The sequence below is a fragment of the Euprymna scolopes genome, chromosome 14 (assembly GCF_053919585.1).
Source record: "Euprymna scolopes isolate OS-2025 chromosome 14, ASM5391958v1, whole genome shotgun sequence".
NCBI classification, from domain to species: domain Eukaryota; kingdom Metazoa; phylum Mollusca; class Cephalopoda; order Sepiida; family Sepiolidae; genus Euprymna; species Euprymna scolopes.
The window spans coordinates 143,085,305-143,108,055 of record NC_136495.1 but is presented as its reverse complement, the minus strand read 5'-3'; positions in this window follow the sequence as shown (position 1 = coordinate 143,108,055).

The following is a 22,751-nucleotide window of genomic DNA, read 5'->3' as shown; positions in this document are numbered from 1 at the left end:
AAAGGGTGATGTTCAGATCATCGAGTCGGATTTGTTCGCAAGGAGATATTTGAAAGAGACTGTTTCGTAGGTCTTAAATGAGTTGATGGCAACCAAACGTGCAAGCTGATTAGCCTACATGCTTGTTCTGCAATCACCATCATAATGACTATAATAAATATAGGAAGCATTGTTTAGTCACAATCATTTACTACAGTGTTATAATTTTTTTCAGAAAATAAAATTATCAAATTTCTTCGTATCAATGCGTTTTCAAAATATTTCAGTATGCATTGTCATGGTTGCGTATATCCCACTTTTACATTATCCCTTTATCTTTTTAAATATTTTTTTATTTGAACTAAAAAAATCCCTAATAAATATAATGAATTCAACGTGGCCTTTGTGCAATGTAAGCTGCATAATTGGGTATGTACAATAAGGGATAATGAGGTTTGCTCTGAATTTTTCGTATGGGAATGTGTGATTAAATTGTTCGTTTGGACAATCATTTATTCAGCATATTCTAGCGTATAGTTGCAGTTTCTTGAAAGATATATTGTCAACCACGATAGCCAGTGATTGCCGTTCTCCGACATCAAGCAGATTAACTGTAACTTTTGATGAGTTCTTGCCGCAATAGAGATGGAAAGTGTAGTAATAACTAGAAACTCAACACACTGCTCAAAATCTGTATCAAAACAGAATAGGCTTTCTCATAATAAATTGCTTCAATAAGCGATGGACATATTATTTAAAGATTACCTTATCGATGTGCAGGGGTTCTTCAAAAGTACCAAACTTCAGGAACGATTTTGGGCAGAATCAGTCCAGTTCTCACTTTTAAGCATTTATCATTCTTTTTTTGTGTTTGTTCGACGTAACTGCTGTTACAGAAATTTCGGATGTTTTTCAATTCCGTCGTTTTATTCTTTATTTTCTAAAAGTAAAGATTGAAATATTTTCATCGCTATGACGCTGAGGTTAGGAACTAAGTTAGGTAAATCTACACATATAGTTGCTTTACAATCTGACGTGAAGGACTATGTACATATTACTACATACTATATGAAATACTCTTAAAAGTATTGGCAAGATATGCCAGATAGAACTGTAGACTATGTGTTATACATCATCGTAGAACTCTTACAGCTGCGTACGAAGTAATTTGATCTGTTAGGTTCAGAATAGTGATTTTAATAGGGAGGACCAAGAACTGACCATGCTAGAATAATATTAATTATAAGAGACGAGATACCAATATCGTAAAATGTTATACGACAAAACAATCAGTTACTAAGGCGTATATGCAAGGGAGAAAAACTGGAATTTAATATATAAAAGGTTGTACGTCTGTCTGTCCGTCCGTCTGTCTCCATATTTTCAAGCTTCTGAAGATAAAAATCGTAGTGGCGCTGGAGTCTCAATTAATTGGATGTTTATGGGCCGTCTCCTCATGAGTCTGTAGCCGGTAAAAATAGATTTTAAGGGTCAGAAATGGGTACAAAATTGGAAAAATATTTATACATTTTCTACATTCATCTTGTTTTTTTAAATTATTTTTTTTGTCAGTTCCTATGCGTATAACGTAAGTACAGTAGTAACACTACCAGCTTATAATGCTACAGTTTTGCCTTTGCTTCGATGAAAGCTGATGGCACACGGATACATTCTGTCACTTTTGAAATCACTTTATAATAATGTATTCGAAATCTTGACAAATTTGAATATCATATCTAAGCGTATTTTGCGATCAAGTCAAGCCGAACACTCCTCCACTTGATTCTATTGATTACAAGAGCAAGAATACTTAGAAAAAAAGAATTTCTAAAACATCTGTGAAAGTATATCCGGTGAAAGCGAGGGGAAACATACAACCAATCGTACTGAAAATGATGGTAAGAATCACAAAAAAGAAATCCGGTCCAATGTTTAAGATAGTGGATGATTTACCTTGCATCCGATCAAATGATAAATCATCAGCATATTAAAGGAATATACAAAATGAATGTTAGTAAACTGCTTTTTGGTTCATATACTGAAATTAAAAGAAGTAATTTAATTGATTTGTGAAAATTACGTTCAATGTCAATTTATGTATATCTATTTATACATAGAAAAAGTAGATACCAATATATACATTGTTACACTCCTGTGTAATTTCGAAATATTGAATATAATTCACTTTTGCATATTACCCTATATTTTGAAGTATCATAATTCCCAAATCTAATAGACGATCCTGTTGCGCCATTTTTTCCTCATATTCGTATTTTTTAAACTCATGCGGGGATTAAAATTTTACGATTTTATAACAAGAAAGTAAGTATATATCACTATTGAGAATAGGTATTTTGTAAATTTCATCATTTTCTCGTTGTTAGAATAATCTATCACTCAGCAATAAAAACTCAGATCGTTTTGGACCGGTCTCTAATATCGATTTTTTTCTTTTAAATGATTTGAAAAGGTTTACAGTGATCGGATTATAATAATTTAATTTACTTGAGTGCATTGAGAAACTGACCTGAATCCGCACATATCGGTCATGAAATATTACCGTCATTAAGATTGGCAGATGATAAAAAAATTTAACTAGGTCATTCGGTGTAAATTGATAGATTTACACTCTTTGTGCTGAGCAAGTATCGGCTATGCTCTCTGAGATAGGTGGGTATTGAACACGTATCCACATTTATATTTTCACAGAAAATAAGAATTAAAAAAAAACATAATTAAAGGCTTTATCTATAATATAAAGCTGAACGTATGTGTGTGTTTGTGTGTGTGCGTGGGTGTGTGTGTGAGTGTGTGTGTGTGTCTGGTCACAAATAGGCTCCTATATTGTTGACTATGTTAAAAACCTGATTACATATAATGATAAAAGATGTATCAAGGGCCAGGAATAGTATGTTTGATCTGGCAGAATAGTGGTTCATAAAAATTGTGGGGTCTGCGTTCGCGCTTGGCCCCCAAAGTATGGAAATAATAAATGAAAAAAAAAGTGTACAATGGTGTTTTATATAGATGCATATAAGAATAGTTTGATAATTATGTTTCAACTTTAAAAGGGATGGTACATTAACATTGTGGGGTCTGCGTTCATGCCTGTATTCCATCTAAATATGGCACAAACTTTAACTAAGACTTTTCATATCTATTTGCGTAAGTATACTTTGATAATTATGGTTCAGTTTGAAGAAATATTGTATAATAAAATTATGGGGTGTTCGTTCGCGCCTGACTTCCATAGAATGGAAATATGTCACAAAGTTTTACAAGGTTTTTTTAAAAGGGGTGCGGGTCCACAATAACACCATAACTTTAATCTTAATTCACGTTAGTTTTTATTTATATTTTTGAGTTGAATAATATCGTGTCGAATAAATTCACCTAAAAAATGCACGTTCTTATTTAAGTGAAAGCAACAAAAAAAATGACGGAATTTTAGACAATTCTCGACACAAATTTTGCATAACTCTGTTTTTTTCCTTCTCCACTTGCACGTGGCACTCTTTCGAAAATAGATAATTATAAAAAATTAGAGTGTTACTTGTTATCGTGTCAAAAGAAGGAAACAATCTTGCTCACGTGATTACGTGTATTTTTAAAAACAATTTCATAACGTTCTTATTTTTATTTATATATATGTTTCAGCTTTGTTTTTGTCAGTGTACTAGAAAGAATTGAGTTGAAAACAACCCTTTCCGCGTGCTCTTTACATTACAATAGTCCAATACTGAATCTGTCGGCGAAATACTACACCGTTCATTACTGTAAAACTGAAACGAAGCTGCTCTGCTTGAGAAGGGCGCCATTTTCTTCTCATTCATATTTATATCGATTCTTTGCTTTAAAAAACTAAAGTAATTACGTGTTTACGTTTTTAATATCCCATTTTGCTGTTTCCGATCATTTTACTAAAGTAAGTAAAGCTTCATTATTCTTCAAAACTGTTTTTATTTCTTTGTTTTTCGAGATTTCGCCGATATTTTTTAGTAAGAGTGTTTTGCAGAAAAGCCAACAAACGCCTACCCCAAAAAATTAATATACAAGAAATAAATGTTACCATAGTCACTAAAAGTTCAGTTCATGTTATTTTTTGTTTTGTAAATAGTTTTTAATGTTCTTTTTCTTTGAAATAATTTCAGCGAACCGAAATTAAAACGAAATTTTAGGCGATAACTACTTAAATAATTTTGTATATAAACTACGCATTCCATAATAGAATATTCCTCAAGCACAAAATAAAGGAAAACATTAAAATATGTTTATAAATATTCCTTACGTTGACGGGGCTCTCTTAAATTGTTAACACAGAATGTTCAAGTGCCCCTCCTCCAAATCGAAAACAGGGTTCTCTATTTCAAAGTCGCTGCCATTTTTATTTTTTTTAACCGGTTCGTGAATAAAAAAAATTAAATTAAATTTACAAACTACATAAAAATACAAACCAATGAACTTTTTTACCAGAAAAATAACTTTTATTGAGTATGGTAACATTTATTTCCTGTATATTTATAATATTATATATATATCACATTTTCTCTTTGTAAGGAACCATCATTTTGTTGATCAATCTTGGCTACGGATGGAAACAAAGTTGATATAAAAGATATATTTTAGCGAATGTATTGAGTATCAACACATGCCTCTTTTTACAACCCCCTCCTTTTCATAACCGTTCACATTTCATCAATCACAGTCATTTTTTGTAGGCTGTTTTTACACCCAGTCAACGACGGTACTTCTACTAGTATATATACATATATATATATATATATATATATATATATATATATATATATATATATATATATATCCTGCATTTTGCTAATTCCTGCCCTCTGATTAGAAGGAGAGTGTTTCTTCGAAACTCCGTGGATTAAGGACTATCCACTTATCTTGTGCTTCCTTTTTAAAATTAAATATGTTTTTAACTCTTTTTCTAGATTTATTTTAACATGTTTTATTAATCATTTGTTTATATATATATATATATATATATATATATATATATATATATATGTATATCATTGTGTGTTATCATTGGATGTATATTTCTGTAAATTCGTTTTATAACTACGCCTGAACAGTGCCAGATGTAACAAGTTATCAACAAAGTCACAATGTAATATTTATTAAGATATGTATCTGTGGTACAGTAGACATTATATAATATTTTTTGTAATAGAAAACGTCTTTATTTTGAGCCAGAATGAAAATGTTAAATAATATGTAGTATTAAATTATTCTGATTACATAATATTAAATATACTCAATTAGAATTCTCTTCCCAGCGCCATGTATCCTATGCATATAACTATCATATACACAAACTGTAAACTAAGAATACATTTCTGAGATTTTTTTTATAACAATTAAAATTTCAGAAAAATCCGATACACCTAGATTGTTGTTCTTATTATTATCATTAGATTACGGTAAGTTTATTGTTGCGAAATTCCCAATTATCAGGTAATAAGTTTATTGGCAATTATGATATATAGAAACAAAACAGAAACACACGTTCCTTATTCTATATAATTATGAATAAATTAGAATTTTGTATGGCAAATATGCTTGCAGGAGTGCATCTACTGTATAAAACACGCATAAACACACACACACATTAATATATATATATATATATATATATATATAATTATATATATATATGTGTGTGTATATATATATAAATGTCATGTTTAAAAGCTTAATTGTTTTGTATCGTAAAAACAATTGATTATATATATATATATATATATATATATATATATATATATATATATTTGTATGTATATTGATATAATCAATTGCGTAATTTATTATGCACTAGCTGACCACCTTGCAACATCAAATCACCATTCCGACAGATGATTTTAGACAATAGAAGTATGCAGTTTGTCATTGACGGACGTAGACCCAAGTAGCATGACATTTATGCGGGGGTGCCTCAGGGGTCGATATGGGTATATTTGCTAATGAGACAACACTGTAGGATATTTATGAGGGGAGAGCAGATGTACATAAATCTAAGACAAATGCAGAATCGTTAGAAAATGATCGCCAGACTATAGTGGATTGGGACCGCACCGTGATGTAACATTTAATGCTAGAAAACTAAGCTGCTCTCATTTAATAATTACAAGACGCCCCTATATCCATGATAAATAGCACCCTATCTAATAATTCTGCATTCAATCTTCTTGGCCTTATATTTTCGAGCAATATGAACTGGAACAAATACATAGATTACATTGCAAAATCTTTTGTAAGAAGTTGAGTTCCCTCTTTCGAGCTAAACTACTACTCATACCTGAAAGTATCCTGCATATTTACTAGTCCATTATTCACCCATACATGGAGTATTGTTGCCACATCTGGGATGTTGCATCTACCATTAGACTCTCCTTCTAAGATAAAGTCCAAACAAATGTTTTAAAAAACCTTGTTAAAGTGTGTGGCATAGTTTCATTCTATGGAGGTCAGGCTTTAACGAACACCCAATAATTTTATTATACCATATTTCTTCAAACTGAAACAAAATCATCAAAATATACTCACGCAAATATATATGAAAAGTCTTAGTTAATGTTTGTGCAATATTTCCATGGAGTACAGGCGCGAACGCAGACCGCACAATTTTATTATACCATCCCTATTCAAGTTGAAACATACTTATCAATCTATTCTTATGTACATCTCTATAAAAAAAACCCTTGTACACGTTTTTTTTTCATTTTCCATGCTTTGGGAGACAGGCGCGAATGCAGACCCCACAATTTTCATAAACAACCGTTCTCCAATAATAAACCCACCCATGACTGATCCTCGATACATCTATCATTATATGTAATCAGTTTTTTTTTGTTTTAAAGTGCACTCTTTGTACACTTCTTAATAGATTTAAGGAATTTAATTTGCAAGTCTGTATGTCAAGATGCAAGTCAATGATTCTCGTGAAAAACAGAAAGCATCATCTGGACTTCCTCAGATGCAATGAAGATTATAAGTCTTTCTATTGATCGAAAGTGATTTTAATGGCGGAAGCAAGTTCAATAGGCTAAGCAGTTATGGTAGAGAGTACGTCCGCTGAAGGAAAGGCGATGAATTTAATCCTGGTTGCACATTTGGAGCGCTGTACGTTAGTGGAGTTTCAGTTTTTGTCAATAGTTAAGGGTCTATACTTCGCTTGTTAGTCGAATTAATTCGACCAATTACATTAATAGTTACCCCCTTCATTGGCCGATATTTGAATGATAATCCAATCTTCATGCAGGATATTTCTCATCTTCAAACATCTGTCAATGCAAAAGTGTTCATTTAAGAGTATGATATTTCGTGTTTTGATTGAGCTGCACAATCTCCAAACTTCAATCCCATCGACAAAGTATGGCTCTACATCAGAAAACTGCGTCGAAATGCTACATTTTCATTTCTGAAAGAACTTTAGAAAAAAAACTCTCAGAGAAAGTGATGCCCTTTCACCGGAGTATTTTCGGAGACTAAATCAATGATTGCCCAAAGATTGATGTCTTTCAAATTTCAGAAGGGATCTACTACTAAATAATTACTATTTCCTTGTGTTCGCGTTGTATTATTTTTGTATTAATTTTCTAGTTACATTTATATAACAATTTTCGATTGTGAAAATTGCGCCTTTTCGATGTGATGTTATTTAGTAAAATTTACGTGAACACTATGATCCTTCGATTAAAAGTGAAATATAAACAGATAAAATTATAAAGGAAAACATGCGAATCAAATGACGTATTGGTTGTTTAACAGGTACATTCAATTTAGCTTAAATTTGCAGTTTTGTAACGATAAATGAGAGTAGCGGACTTTCTTTTGGGGACACATTATATCTTTAATTTCCATTTTCTCGATCACTCAGTTTTTCTCTGTTTATATATATATATATATATATATATATATATATATATATATATATATATATGTATATATATATATAGATATATATATACCTATATATGTATATATATAAATATGTATATATACATATATATATATATATATATATATATATATATATATATATATATATATATATATATATATATATATATACAGCATGAGTTTAGAAGAACGACCATTTGTCGATTTTCTTCCTTTTTATATAAACATAATATACCCTCATTTATGGGTTTAAAATTTTCGGCTTACAAATTTCAAGCTTTATAACTTATAATTTTCGGCTCATAAGCCCTCATTAGGATGTTATTTTTAGATACAAAACAATGCACTTTTTTTCGTACTTACTGTGATGTTATTTTGCACAGTCTTTTTGTCGAAGACGGTGATTATGTATTTACCAGTACAGTGTCTATCTTTTCTGTCATGTATTTGTGTGTATGTATCACTATATATGAGAAAACGCACAGAAATTCTTGTCTGGACCAAATTACCGTAGATTTCCAAGAACAGATGACATAAAATTTCATTATGTCTAAACTATCAGCTCTCTTCTCTAACTTTTAACCGCATATATTCGTTATACTAAAACCCTATATCACATTCTTGGAGAATCATCAGAGGAAGTAGTTCAAATTTTCCCTCTCTTTCTGCAGTCCTCTTCCTGCCACAAGTCCACCCTCGGAAAATATATAGTCATTTTTAACTGGATTATAAACTTTTATACAAAGCATTTACTTTTTATTTCCTTTACACAAAAATAATGATTTTCATTTACACATTTCCTTCCTAATTAATCGGTTGCTACTCATCAACCCGCTTTTTCGAGAATAGAATAAACAAATACATTAGCTTTAAAAAAAATACATGGCCGATAAACACCCTTTTTGTGCTTCGTTTTCCTTCTCGCACAATATTAATTAACTTTAACTGTTGTCATGCAAATTAAAACTACGACTTTATCACTATATTCGATGTTTGCGATACCAACTGGGGAACAACAGATACACACAGGAAAATCGACATACACAAACAAGGTAAGATAGATTTTAGAGAACGATGCTTAGATACAGATACACCGATGCCAAAATAGAGAGAGATTCACGGAGATTGAGATGGAGAGGGAGAGGGAGATGGAGAGAAAGAGAGTATGAGAGAGAGAGAAAGAGAGCAAAATGGAAAGAGAATGCGTGATAGCGAGCGAGAGAGAGACAGATAGGCAGACAGGGAGACAGCGAGCGAGAGCTAGAGCGAGAGAGAGAGAGAGAGAGAGAGAGAGAGAGAGACCGTCTGGACAGAAACAAAACTCTTATTTATTTTAGACCGACCATTTTATTTTATTTTAAACATGGAAGTTTCTAGAATGTTCTTTACTTCAATACAATATAGACAGAAGATTTTTGGTATTTTTTTAAAAAAATTATCTATACATTAAATACACCGAATTCTTTATAATCTTTTAGGGGAAATAGTATGATTAAAACTAAATCCGCACAGCAATGGTCTGCAAATAGGTATTTTGTTTTCGATTAGTAATCAATAAAAGTGTTTCTAGAGCATTATTATTATGTTGACTGTTTTGTACAAAAATAACCGGGGGTTGAGTAATCTACGCGTATCGCCTATTTTATGTAAACTACAGTTGAAAAAATATTTTTTCAACAAACATTTGGGATTACCTACGATACGCACACATTTACTTCATAGCAAATGCAGTGGAAAAATTATTTAAAGAAAAATAAATAAATGTTTGCTTTTTCCTATGATATTTAAGACGTGTTGAGAAATTATTTAAAAAAAAACATTTGGATTTACCTACGTATTTGTAGCCTATTTGCGTTAAAAAATCTAAGATTTTCTAAAATTTTCAGGCTATATTGTTACCGACATCCATTTCCTTTCTATTTTATATTACAAAGGAATCACAACTGATCAAGAGCCAGAAGCAACTTTAGGATTAAGTAAAAGAGTGTAAGTAGCCAAAGTGATAATATCATAGTAATCGTTAGAAGTGTGAATTTGGTAAATTGGATTACTTAATGGAACGGCTCATCAAGAAATTATTTACGTTGGACTTGAAGACGACCATGCTGTAATCAGCTGGAAAGCACGCAAACGGAAAAGAGTTCCACAGGTAGGCAGTTCTAATAAAGAAGCTTTGTTCACAGAATCAACGTTTAGATATTGTCACGGATAAAGTGCGGGTGAAACTATTGATAGTGTTTTCAGCTAGACGCGTGTTTCTCGTGAATGTTAGGCGAGGGAGGCCATAAATTCGAGCTCAGGCGAGCACTTTTCATGATAATAATTACAACAGAGAGATAGGCTCGCAACGTATCTTCTGTGAGAATGGGGTTGCACGGAAGAGCATCCGCCACTTGTCTACTAAGTCTATATTGAACTCTGTCAAGGTACAATAAGTCTTTTCCGCAGTTCGTGCCCAGATGTAGAAACAATACTCAATACTTGGACGTACCTGCTCTTATATAGAGACTTGTATATGCAAGTAGATAACTAATGGATCGATAGAATAATCCCACCATTTTTTTCAGCGAAATTAGAAACGGATTTGATGTACGTTTTCATTTCCCAGCAGGAGTTAACATCAGATCTTGATGATGTAATGATAGAAGCTTTGTTTTTAAAGTATTAAAAGTAATCAGTCACATTGTCTCATTCTAAACATCAGAGAGAATTGGTCGTTTACGGTCTTTGATGCGCTGCCATAGCTTGTAGTGTCATCAGCACGAGTTTGAATCTCGCTAGATTTTTTTTTACACGATGATCACAATTTATCAAGGCCCAGAAGGGGTAAGGGTTATTGCAAGTACAGTACGTTAGTGTGGAGATTTGATGAAGTGTTTTCTTAAGGGGGCGGTTCATTAGGAATTTGTTTGCGTTGGAATTGAAGACATCTAAGTTGTAGTCATGTGGGAAGCAGGCAGACTGGAACAGAGTTCTACAGGCGTGCAGTTTTAAGAAAAAAGCTTTGTTCATGGAATCCACGTTTTGATTTAGGCACAGATAAAGACTGGGTGAAATTTCAGCAACTCTGATGGCTTGTAGACGACGAACACGTGCCAGTGGATTATTATATTTTAAAAAATAATATATATATATATATATATATATATATATATATATATATATATATATATATAATATATATATATATATATCGTTCCCCATGTGGGAGTACCAAATTGGTTAAAGGGGAAATTATTCCCAACTCGCATTTAGATAAAAATGCATTTTCGTAAATAACTGAATTCATTCAAAACGGATGGAATAAATAAATAAATAAATAAATAGATCGAAATATATCCTAGGAGTTGGTGAGATGAGCTAGCAGGCAAAGAGGTCAGGCTCATTACCGTCGGGTTCCGATTTCGAATCTCGCTAAACTCAGCCCATCTGATGAGTCGTAGACGACGAAACACGTGTCAGTGGATAACTATACTTTATATATATATATATATATATATATATATATATATATATATATATATATATATATATATATATAATGATTGATTCGTATATACTGGATATGTTAGTCGTGACTTCAAGTTCTTTCCGCCTATTATGAGGCTAATTAAACCCGCAAAATATTGCTTTATTTACGAATTAACTTAAAATAAAAATGCACCTAAAAATGGTTATTATCATAAAAATGAATGAGTAAAAGAAAATATGTGAATAAAACATTAAAACTTATTTCTTTTCCAATAGATGTTATTTAATTCATGAAATGTTTTATAAATAAACACGCTAATAGATTCCCTGAACAATCAAAGATAAAGGATGCACCTTTCTTTTCTTTAAAAGGAGAAAATCAAATACGAATTTTAAAGGAAACAAAAATAGCAAAGATAAAATCTATATAGAGTGGAAATACATCAAGTCGCCAATTCTATAAGTGGAGTAAATCGAATCGTTTTTCAACGCATAAGTAAAGCGAGAATAAATCCCCTATGAAAGCGATTTGTCCTTGAAGAGTTTGCGGAAAAGGTCATTTCCTGAGGTGGGTTAGGCGGGCTAAAAAACATCAAATCACTTAGTATATTGCGCGAATAAACATTTTTAGAAACAGCGCATCGATCAGTTCAGTTATTCCATTCAAGGCAAACAAATAAAAATGGATGTAACCCCTTCACTTCAGAAAGAGAAAAATAATCGAATCAATGGACATTAAATCATTCAAACTTTTAAACGCAAAAAAAATTCACTTAGAAAAAGGTGAACAATAAACACTTGGTAGATTTCTGCAATGATTCGCCTACAAAATATTTTGACTTCAAAAAGCAATGGTTAATATTTTGTACAAATCGCATCTCCCACATATGAATATATATTTAGTTACTTGAGCACGTTGTGATCTGGTCCTATCTAAGATTCCGTCCGGTTTTGCCCGGAATCTGGCGTCATCGTCTCCGGGGTGCCTGTAAACTTACGTAAGAATCCGATTAGTCAATCACAACGCGCAGCAGCTAGCAGACGAGATTTTCGACAAATAAATAAATAAAATAGAATTAAAGATTATATTGAAAACATGGGGATCAACAGCATTCTGAATTAGAATGAGTTAGAAAAACAACTGCTGAAACCTGGTAAAGTAGGTCATTTTTGTCAAAGTCAGAAATTAATCGCACCCCGAAAACAATTGAATTACATGTGATGTTAACTGCATCATATACAAAATTGCCTCTGTAAGCATGAAATGTGGCGAAAGGTTCACAATCCTTTTCTTAAAATTTCTTGAAAAAATGATATTTTAAAATACTAAACAAAATGCTTGAACTTTTTAAAAACACCAAAAACCCTGAAAAAGATAATTTTTTTACATAAAAATGTTTTTTTCCATAAACATTACCTATCAATATTCAAACCAAGAATCAGATAAAATATTTTAAGTACTGCATAAAAATATGTTTGTCATGAAACATTAAAAGCAATAATTAGAGAAAAGTTCTTTAGATTTTTCTATTTGTGTTTCCCTTATAATTTCTACGACTTCCATTTTTTTTATTATTTCGTTTTCGTACTGATATTAAAATTGAACCATCAGCGACGCTCGGCATAATATGCCGATAGACACGAAGATTTGTCCGGTCCAACTCTGAACAAATACCTATATCAATGGCAATAGGCTGACCACAAAACAGTACACTTGGCATTCTTTTGGTTCGGCTCTGCCTTCGGGAAGTGTCCTGGAGCTTATTCGAGCATAGCGTCGGCAGTTTTCGTAAAGAACCGAATTTTCATCGCAAGTCACAACCTGGTCGAGAAACGTGTCCTTCTTTTTCGTAAAAAAAAAGAAGGTGGCCCTTCATGACGGCATTACTTCTGGTTGTCGTTCATTTATTATGTGTGTGTGTGTGAGTGTGTGTGTGTGTGTGTGGGTGTGTGTGTGGGTGGGTGGGTGGGTGCGTGTGTTTTTGTATTCCCAATATCTCTCAAGTGCTGGGAAATCATGGTATTCGTTACGTCTGAGTCAGCAGCAAGTTCTCAACAGACTGGGCGTGGATTGGATTCAATTAAGGCTCTTAATTAATCGTTGCTATCATCCGATTACGGTAATCATCTTCAAGACATTTGTCCTCGCCATTGTGCTCTGCGTCCAGTAGTGATCTCTGTGTTAAACGCTTGGTTGATGTCGCGAGCGGTGTTGCGGCTGTTTGGGCTAGGTTTAATTTAAATAAGACAGTTGTGTCAAATTGCTTTATTTCCCATCTTGTATTCATCGTTCTTAAAAGAGATATAATTGTTTTAAAATTATCATAATTGAAACGATTTACTAGAACGACACGCCCTCTTATAAATGATATATAAAGTATGAGGTATTATAACGAACTCTGATTTAAAAATTCATCATTTGGAATTAAAATGTTAAATTCCGCAAAACATTCTCAACCAGATATTAAGAATTTTTTGATATAAAGAATATTTAATACCGTGCTTAACAAAAAGATCAGCGTATGCCTCACTCTCTCTCTATATATATCTACCTGTCTCATTCTCTCTCTCCCTCTATATATATATACATATATATATATATATATATATATATATACATATATATGCGTGTATGTGCATGTATGTGTTGCGCGTCTGTATGTCTACGTGTATGTGTGCGTAGTCTTCCCAATATAGATCATCTTGTACCTCTGCCTTTCAGCGGAGATAATTATATAGAGAGTTTGTTTCGGGATGAAGTTAGTACTGGTAATTTTAGTGACATTTTGATGTTTTATATTTAATAGCGGGGTAGGTGACGTTGCCTGCTCGTGAAATGCTCTTATATATATATATATATATATATATATATATATATATATATATATATATATATATATATATATATATATATAATTTAATTTAATTAGATTTCCGATGTATTATAATAGAGCCTATTATTTATTGGTTATAATATGATTATCTGCCTAGTTTTTTTTATAAATTTGTGTCTCCAAATGTAAAATATGAATTGCGTTCCGTCAGTCAGGATAGTAATTGGAAGCAAACTTTTAAAGCTGAATCTGGAGACAGAAATACGGGCAGATATACTGAATTTTATAAATGACTAGACTACCCGTGACCCGTTGGGTCAGTATATTATATTAGCTATGGGATTCATGCATGAGCGTGACACTTGTGACGCAGAAAATAGTTTTTTTTTGACATAACAGAAACATTTCTATGAAAGTATATTAAGATGAAAACAGAATATAGATATATTTCTATTGTCGTTCTGTTTATTATAATTGATTATTTTTGAAAAAAAAAAATGCAGTTACTGAATTATAAGTGATTGGCCATACTTATAGGTTAATGTGAACTGAACAGATGCCATAATACTTTAATTAAAATTTTGATATATCTGATTTTCTTTTTATTTTACATCGTTCATTTCTGCATTACGTTTAAGTTATTTTAAACCGCAATCTTCCCACGTGAACTAATAATTTCGAAATAACAACGTTAATATTTCAGCCTCCCAATTGTTCTGTTGTTTTTTTTAATTTATTCTGAACCCCACTCTTCCCATGTTAAATAAACATTTCAAAATAATAACGTTAATATTTCAACGTCCCAATTGTCCTTGTTTTTTTGCGTTTAAAATATCCAAAAAAGCAATTGTTAATACTGTCTGCTTTTTTGTTTACATCGTTCACTTCTTTATTACGTTTAAGTTATTTTAAACCCCACTCTTCCAATGTTAAATAATAATTTCGAAATAATAACGTTAATATTTCAATGCACATGGCAAAATCTGCAAAAGAAACTATTTGTGTTTAATTCTGTACGTTGTTATGAGATAATGTATATGTGCGCATGCGCATACGGATGTCGTAAACCGAAAAGTGGGTTACATACATCGTTACAAGGTGGTTTGAGTTTTATAATTATATAGATAACAATGGATGAATATGCCGAATTGGCACGTTCATTTTATTACTTTCCAATGTTTACTCTAATTTACATAAGTAAAATGTTTCAATATTTGTATATGTGCTTTTATATATTTTAACCCATGTAAAAGGTCGACACTTTTCACATTCCAAAATATGTCTTTCGAATCGTAAACTTCTTCAGCCATACCCGGAGTGAAAAATAAATATATGTAGATGCATGTAAAGCCCGCCCACAAAGAATATTGTATACAATATTTTCACAAAAAAATTGCGAAATATACGGATTGTGAAAATAAAGTTTTTCCTAATTGAACGATATATTTAAAGGAATTAATTCCTATTTTAGTCACGTATATTCTTTCAAGATCCTACCTAATTTTAAATAGTGGTTTATGAAATATACACATAAACGTAAGTTGTTTTTATTTCGAAACTCATGCGTTGCCCGAATTTGAACGTTCGTAAAGTATGCCTGAATATATTTTAATTCATCCACATTTTCTATATATGAATAGAGAGTCAAGAGTACCTCAGTTATACCATATGCAATGTTTTCCTATATCATGCATTAATTATGACAGTAAACAAAACATATGACTTGAGTGCAATCAGCTATAATCGATACCGAAACATGTGCAAAACTGTAGCATTAAAAGACTATGACATTACCATTGGATTGTGGTCATTCATATAAAAAGTAGTTAAAACTGACATTAATGTAAAAATTAAAACGATGTGCTATGCATATGAGTTTCAGCCCACACACGCTGAGCAAGTTCTGTTTTTTTATTGGTTCCTGTAAACATTATTTGCACCGGCTAAAGATCTAGAAAGAAATGTAATCATTTGAAAAGTTTCGTTTCGGATGAGTGTCACTTGTAAAAATGTGAAAACAAACCGACTAAACCAGTGCATTTATAAATGAGTTTCAGGGCAATTACGAAAACGAAGAATATATATATATATATATATATATATATATATATATATATATATATATATATATATATATATATATATATATATATATATATATCGGTTTTATAAACACTATGAACACTAGAATCGATCTACATCGTATTTTTTCAAAAACTTATAGAATGCGAGAGCAATTCTTAAAGTTAATCTACAGTTAAATTGTATAAATCATCAGGTATTTAATGATTATACAGTATTTATATATATATATATATATATATATATATATATATATGATGTAAAATAATTTAATGATTATATATTCATGTATCTATGCATACAAATGTACATGAATATAAATATATATATATATGTGTGTGTGTGTGTGTGTGTGTGTGTGTGTGTGTGTGTGTAATCACTAAATAATTGGTTTTAATATTTGCGCCATTTGCCTGCGAATATCACTCTGAATGAACATGTAACATAAACTATGCACTTTAGAAATAATTGTAAAAAGGCATAAGCATTCTACAAATATCATCGACGCAATATACGAAAAATATAAAGAAAAACAACTATAAAAACAAGGTGAAATATTTAACTAAAATATATTTTATTCATGAAATGTGTTCCTAAACAAAATCTTTATCCGACAAAATTGAAATGGGAATGAAAAATATTCCTTCCAACTCCAGAAACAATTAACTATATTCTAAGAACATGAATAAAAAGAAACGTGTCTACATTATCAAAATACGTTAAATAATTTTAGAAAAGAGAATACTTGCTATAATTTGCTCTACAAAATCCTACCTCATTGCATATATTAGTGCATGAAGACGACTAATAATATATTATACAACTTATTATATATATATATATATATATATATATATATATATATATATATATGTGTGTGTGTGAGGGGGTGTATATATAATTATGCATATATATGTATAGGAATATATATATATATATATATATATATATATATATATATATATATATATATACTAGCATGAGTACCCAGCATTGACCGGGTTGACATGACCTCACCTTAGGAGAATTTCATCATGGGAAACTATTTCAAAATAAAAGATCGGATAAAAACATGTAAATGTAATCGTCTAAAAAAGAAGCACGTGTTAACATATTTCGGCAGAAGGGCTACAAAGAGAAGAAACTATTCTCCAGATATTGAGCACTTTCTGTTGTCCGTGTGTTAAAAAGGAAACTCCCTTCCCCACAAAATCAATAAATAAAACTAAATTAAAACGACTTTTGCTTCAATAAAAATAGCAGTGAGTGCCCGAACGACCGAAAACAAATAGTCAAACGCGTGCGTAATATACGTTTTTTTTAAATCTTATGCTTTGTAAAGACACTTTTCATTGGCTTTTTTTGTTTCTACAATAAAGGACATTTTCGATTTGCTTTTTTGTGTGAGAGGGGGGATTTTTCGTTTCTAAAATGTGGCTGAAGTTTTAATTCGAAGCGGTCTAATTGTCCCTATAGCCGTGTCAAGAATATTTAGAACAAATGATTTTCTTTTAGTTTATTCGTAAGTGTTTTTGTGTTGCTTGAATATACAAAAATAAACTTTTTTTCTGTCTACACGGAATTATATTCTCAAGCTAGAAACTTATTGAAATTACCAGATTATTTTATTTGGTTAAGAGTTTATTAGGGGGGGGTAAATCTACGTCTTTAAAAAAAGTTGATGTCGGAAATAATTCCAAATAAATCAAATTAAATATATTATCAATTAAATTGGTAGTTATAGTATATAAAATTAAAATTTTAAAGAGACCACTTAAAATTATTCTTTCCCGTAAAACATTAACTAACACACCTCTATTTATTAAAATCGATTTTCTTTAATGAAATATGCAAATGAGATGTTCTCTTAAGTGTATACTTTGCAAGAATCACACTATATACAGGAAAAATGACAGAGGAAAGGAGCTGACCATTTGTATATATTTATCAAATTGTGAACAAACAAACAAACAGAGAGGAATAAGAATGTATATATATATGTCTATATATATACATATATATAGATATATCACGAGATTTGTATATGAATATATATATACACACACACATATATATATATATATATATATATATTAATATACGCATATGCACATAATCATATGGTTACATTAAAAAGAATCAATATAATCAATATATATATATATATGGGTGTGTGTGTGTGTGTGTGGGTGTGTGTTTGTGGGGTTGTATGTATATAAGCAGCTTACCCCCTGCTTCTTTTTTCTTTGAGGTCTTTTACCAGTATTACCCATTCTTTTATTTCTAGAATGTAATTATATATATCAGCATATCAGACGTATCAATTATACCCTGTAACATATAATGGAATGCTTCCTCATATTATCCAATGTCTCATATTTCTATTATTTATTCATTTTATTCGCAATTGTTATATAGCTTCCGATCCGTCCAGCTCTATTCTAGATAACCCAATTTTTTTTAATCCAAATGTGCATATCTAAAGGTTATACATTAAGTAATTGTTACTTACTACCTACCTCGGTATTTTTATGAGAAGCATTAGGTGTTGTAGTACATGGACATTAATAGCATTTACAACCTTAATCTTCACGGTTTATATTATTCCTCATATGTTCATAATTTAATCTATATACACTAGATATTGTATTGTATTTAGGGTTATTGTCTATTTGCATGTGTATATATATATATATATATATATATATATATATATATATTTCTGTGTCTGTTTACATGTTTGTCTATGCATATATGTGTACGTATATGAATATACAGAATCGGCCATAATAAACAACATAAACAAATAGAACCAATGTGCACTAGTACAAAAAAATGACGATTCAATATTGAGAAATATATTAGTTTAAACTTATATCTGTGGATTTATCCCGGCCAAAAGTTTAGGAACGAAATAGAAAATTTATTTTGAAGAGACTAAACTTTACATAAAAATATCTAGTTTTTAATATTGGAACTGCTGATAGGAACAACAAAGAAAAATGGCGTCACCGACTCGCAAAACTCTGTCTCTCCAAGAAAAAAAAAATTTAGACAATTACAAATAAAATAAATCAATTTAAACCATTTCTAATATCGTCCGAATATCAAAAAGTGTTGTTCATCGTGTGATAGCTCGATATAAGAATGAAAATACATATGAAGCATCCCCTAAAACCGGCAGACCCCCTAAAACGTCTCAAAGAGAAGATAGGATTATAGTAATACAGACTTAGTGACCGATTCATATCCGCAACATAAATTTCTTATGATTTTAATGAACAGACTGGAAAAAATATATCTAGACAAAATGTTTCTCGACGGTTAGCAGCTGCCGTATTGCATCCAGGGTGCCAGTATCTAAACCCTTGATGTTGAAGAACAAAAATAGTCGTTTGAAGCTTACCCATGAGCATGTCGTCTGGACTGATGAACAATGGGCTAAGGTTCACTTCAGCGATGAATCCAAGTTCAATTTGTTTGGATCTGATGGAAAGAAGCATGTACAGCGTAAAGCAGGTGAACATTTATCCTCCAAATGTGTTAAAAAGACACTTAAATTCGGAGGGGGGAGTGTAATTGTGTGGGTATGATATCCTCGCAAGGAGTTGGCCCTCTAGTTCGAATCTATGGTAGGGTTAATGCGGAGACTTATAAGCAGCTCCTTCAATCACATGTCATTGAGAGCTTACGCCTTTCACCTAATCATCCAAGCATTTTTATGCAAGATAACGCCCCTTGCCATAAATCTAAAAAAGTGATAAGTTACCTCGAGGAAGAAGAAATAAGAATAATGGGCTGGCCAGCGCAGAGTCAAGATCTGAATCCGATAGAAAATGTTTGGAAAATGATTGGAGAAAGAGCATTGAGGAGGAATTCCCAAAATCAAAATCAGTTGTAGGATTTATTGAAGGAAGAATGGGAAAAGATAAATCCTGAATTTTGCAAGAAACTAATCCAGTCTTGTGGTCGAAGATGCAGTGAGGTCATAAAGAATAAAGGGATGTTCACTTAATATTGAATGAATGTATTTTTTAAAACATTTGCATTAAAAAAAAGTCATAAAGTTTCTATTTCGTTCCTAAACTTTTGGCCAGGATAAATCCACAGATATAATTTTAAACTAAAATGTTTCTCAATACTGAATCGTATTTTTGTTGGTACCAGTTCATACACATTGGTTCTATTTGTTCATTCTGAGTATTTCAGAAAAATCCATGCACTAATTTTTTTAAATATACATGAATAATTGTACATTTTTCCCTTCCTTATATAATGGCCGATACTGTATATATTAATATATAAATGCCTCTTGGCAGAATTACTTATGTTATGTACACACAAAATAATTAATATTATTTTAGTAAATATATATTTACATGCATACACATAATATAAAGCGATATATTGCATCCGATTATATAAAATATGTATATATATATTATTATTTATACTGATATATATATATATATATATATATATATATATATATATATATATATATATATATATGCCTGTGTGTGTGTGTGTGTATAATTTCCTGGATAAGTATATGTGTAATCGTTTATGTATAATATTGCCTATTAGTTCCTTTACAAGCGTGCATACTTGCACATGTTATTTTATGCAATCTAACGAATACTTCATATGTTCATATAGGAAATATGGTGGTGGGTTTAATTAAAAACAATCATTATCTCTAAGCGATATCGCTTCAAAAATATTTATGCAAATAATACATGACATTTATTAAGGTTGAAGCTAAAATATTAGTTAATCCTCGTTTTCATGAATATATTACATTACATGAGGGAATGTTCAATCTGATTACGTATTATCGATATTATATGTGCACGTGAATCTCCTTATAATCAATGGAAAATATCTTAAAATATAGGAAAGCCGGAATTAAAGGATGAAGAGTATTCATTCGGTAATGGTATAGCTAAACGCCGAATACGTGTTTTTATACTATTAGGCATATAATATTTTATACGGTTTTTTTTTTTATAAATATGCATTTTATTTGCAATGCATTGAATTAATAAAGCTAAAACATTGGAAACAATTCATCATTACATATACAATGCTGTCATTGATTACATGAAAATATAATTTGTATGTTTATGTATTTTCGTTCTTTTAATTTGTTTTCGGAATGTGGAAAGTAGTGTAAATAAATGTTCATAAAAAAAGTTGAACAACTATACCATATTTAAAGTTAAGGGAACATAATATCACGTTTTACCAATTGTTACACATTTTATATAGTTGAAATCGATAATCCATGTGTAAATATTTGTATCTATTTATCTATTTATTAATGCATCTATACTGTGTCAATCGCTTTATTGCAGATTAGTAATGCGATATTAACGAAGTCATGACATTGCATTCTTAATCGAAGAAGTTTCATTGTCTATCGCTTTATTGTAAGTATTTTAAAATGTTATTTTCGAGCGAAAATACAATGTCTTATCTTTACTTTTTATTATTTTTTGTCTGTCAAAGAATAATAAACAAAAACATATCCTAATTATGCGCCTATTATAAATCAATTCTTTATCGATATATTAACTATGTTTTAAATCACTTACAACAACATGTTTCCCCCCGAGAAAGTAAGTTCTTTCATCTTAAAAGGGGGTATAGTTCCAGCAACATCAACTATGTTCCTCCACAGGGCATCCTTTGAAGTAGATTGCTCTCCTCCCTCATAGACTCCTCTTTCTTATATTGATTAGAGATATTCAATGGGGTTATGGTCTGGAGAACAGTCCATGACAATTTCCCCACGGATCTCCATCGATTCAAGAAATTGCGCCAAGCAGAATCGGATTGTACATTGTCATGTATAAAAATCATCTGAAAGCGATGTGATAATGGTAGGCCATGTATCTAAAATGGACGTGTATGCATTGCTGGTAAGCTTTACACCGTCCAGCGTTCGGAATGGTGCAACCAACTAATACCCAATGATTCCAGGCCAAAACATGATATCATCTCCTAGTGGGCAATAAAGTCTGTAACAGGTCGGAACTCTATCCGGGTATCAAACGTTTGTCAATCTATCCGGACCGTCAAGCGCTGCATGGGCCTCATCCTAAATAGGACCTGTTGAAAATCCATTTTCATGTAATTCCGTATCCAAGCCATTTGTTTTCCCCGCTGTTGAATTGTCAATTGAGACATTGGAAGAGGCTTTATGTTCCTTGCAGTCTCATTCAACACATTGTATCAGGCTTCCCTGTATAGTTGAGATATTCCAGTTTTAGCAAAAATAAAAGCATTGACGTTGTTTTTATTTCGGTGGATTTCCCTACGAATTTTACGAATATCAGGATCTAAAATGTTTCTCCTGATGCCTTTATTTTTCTGAATTTAGTGTTCGGGTTGTTCACGAATGCAGCCAATCTTTTCAGGTCCCAGTCTTTCTGTGAGCCTAGTAACTATCCTTTCCTT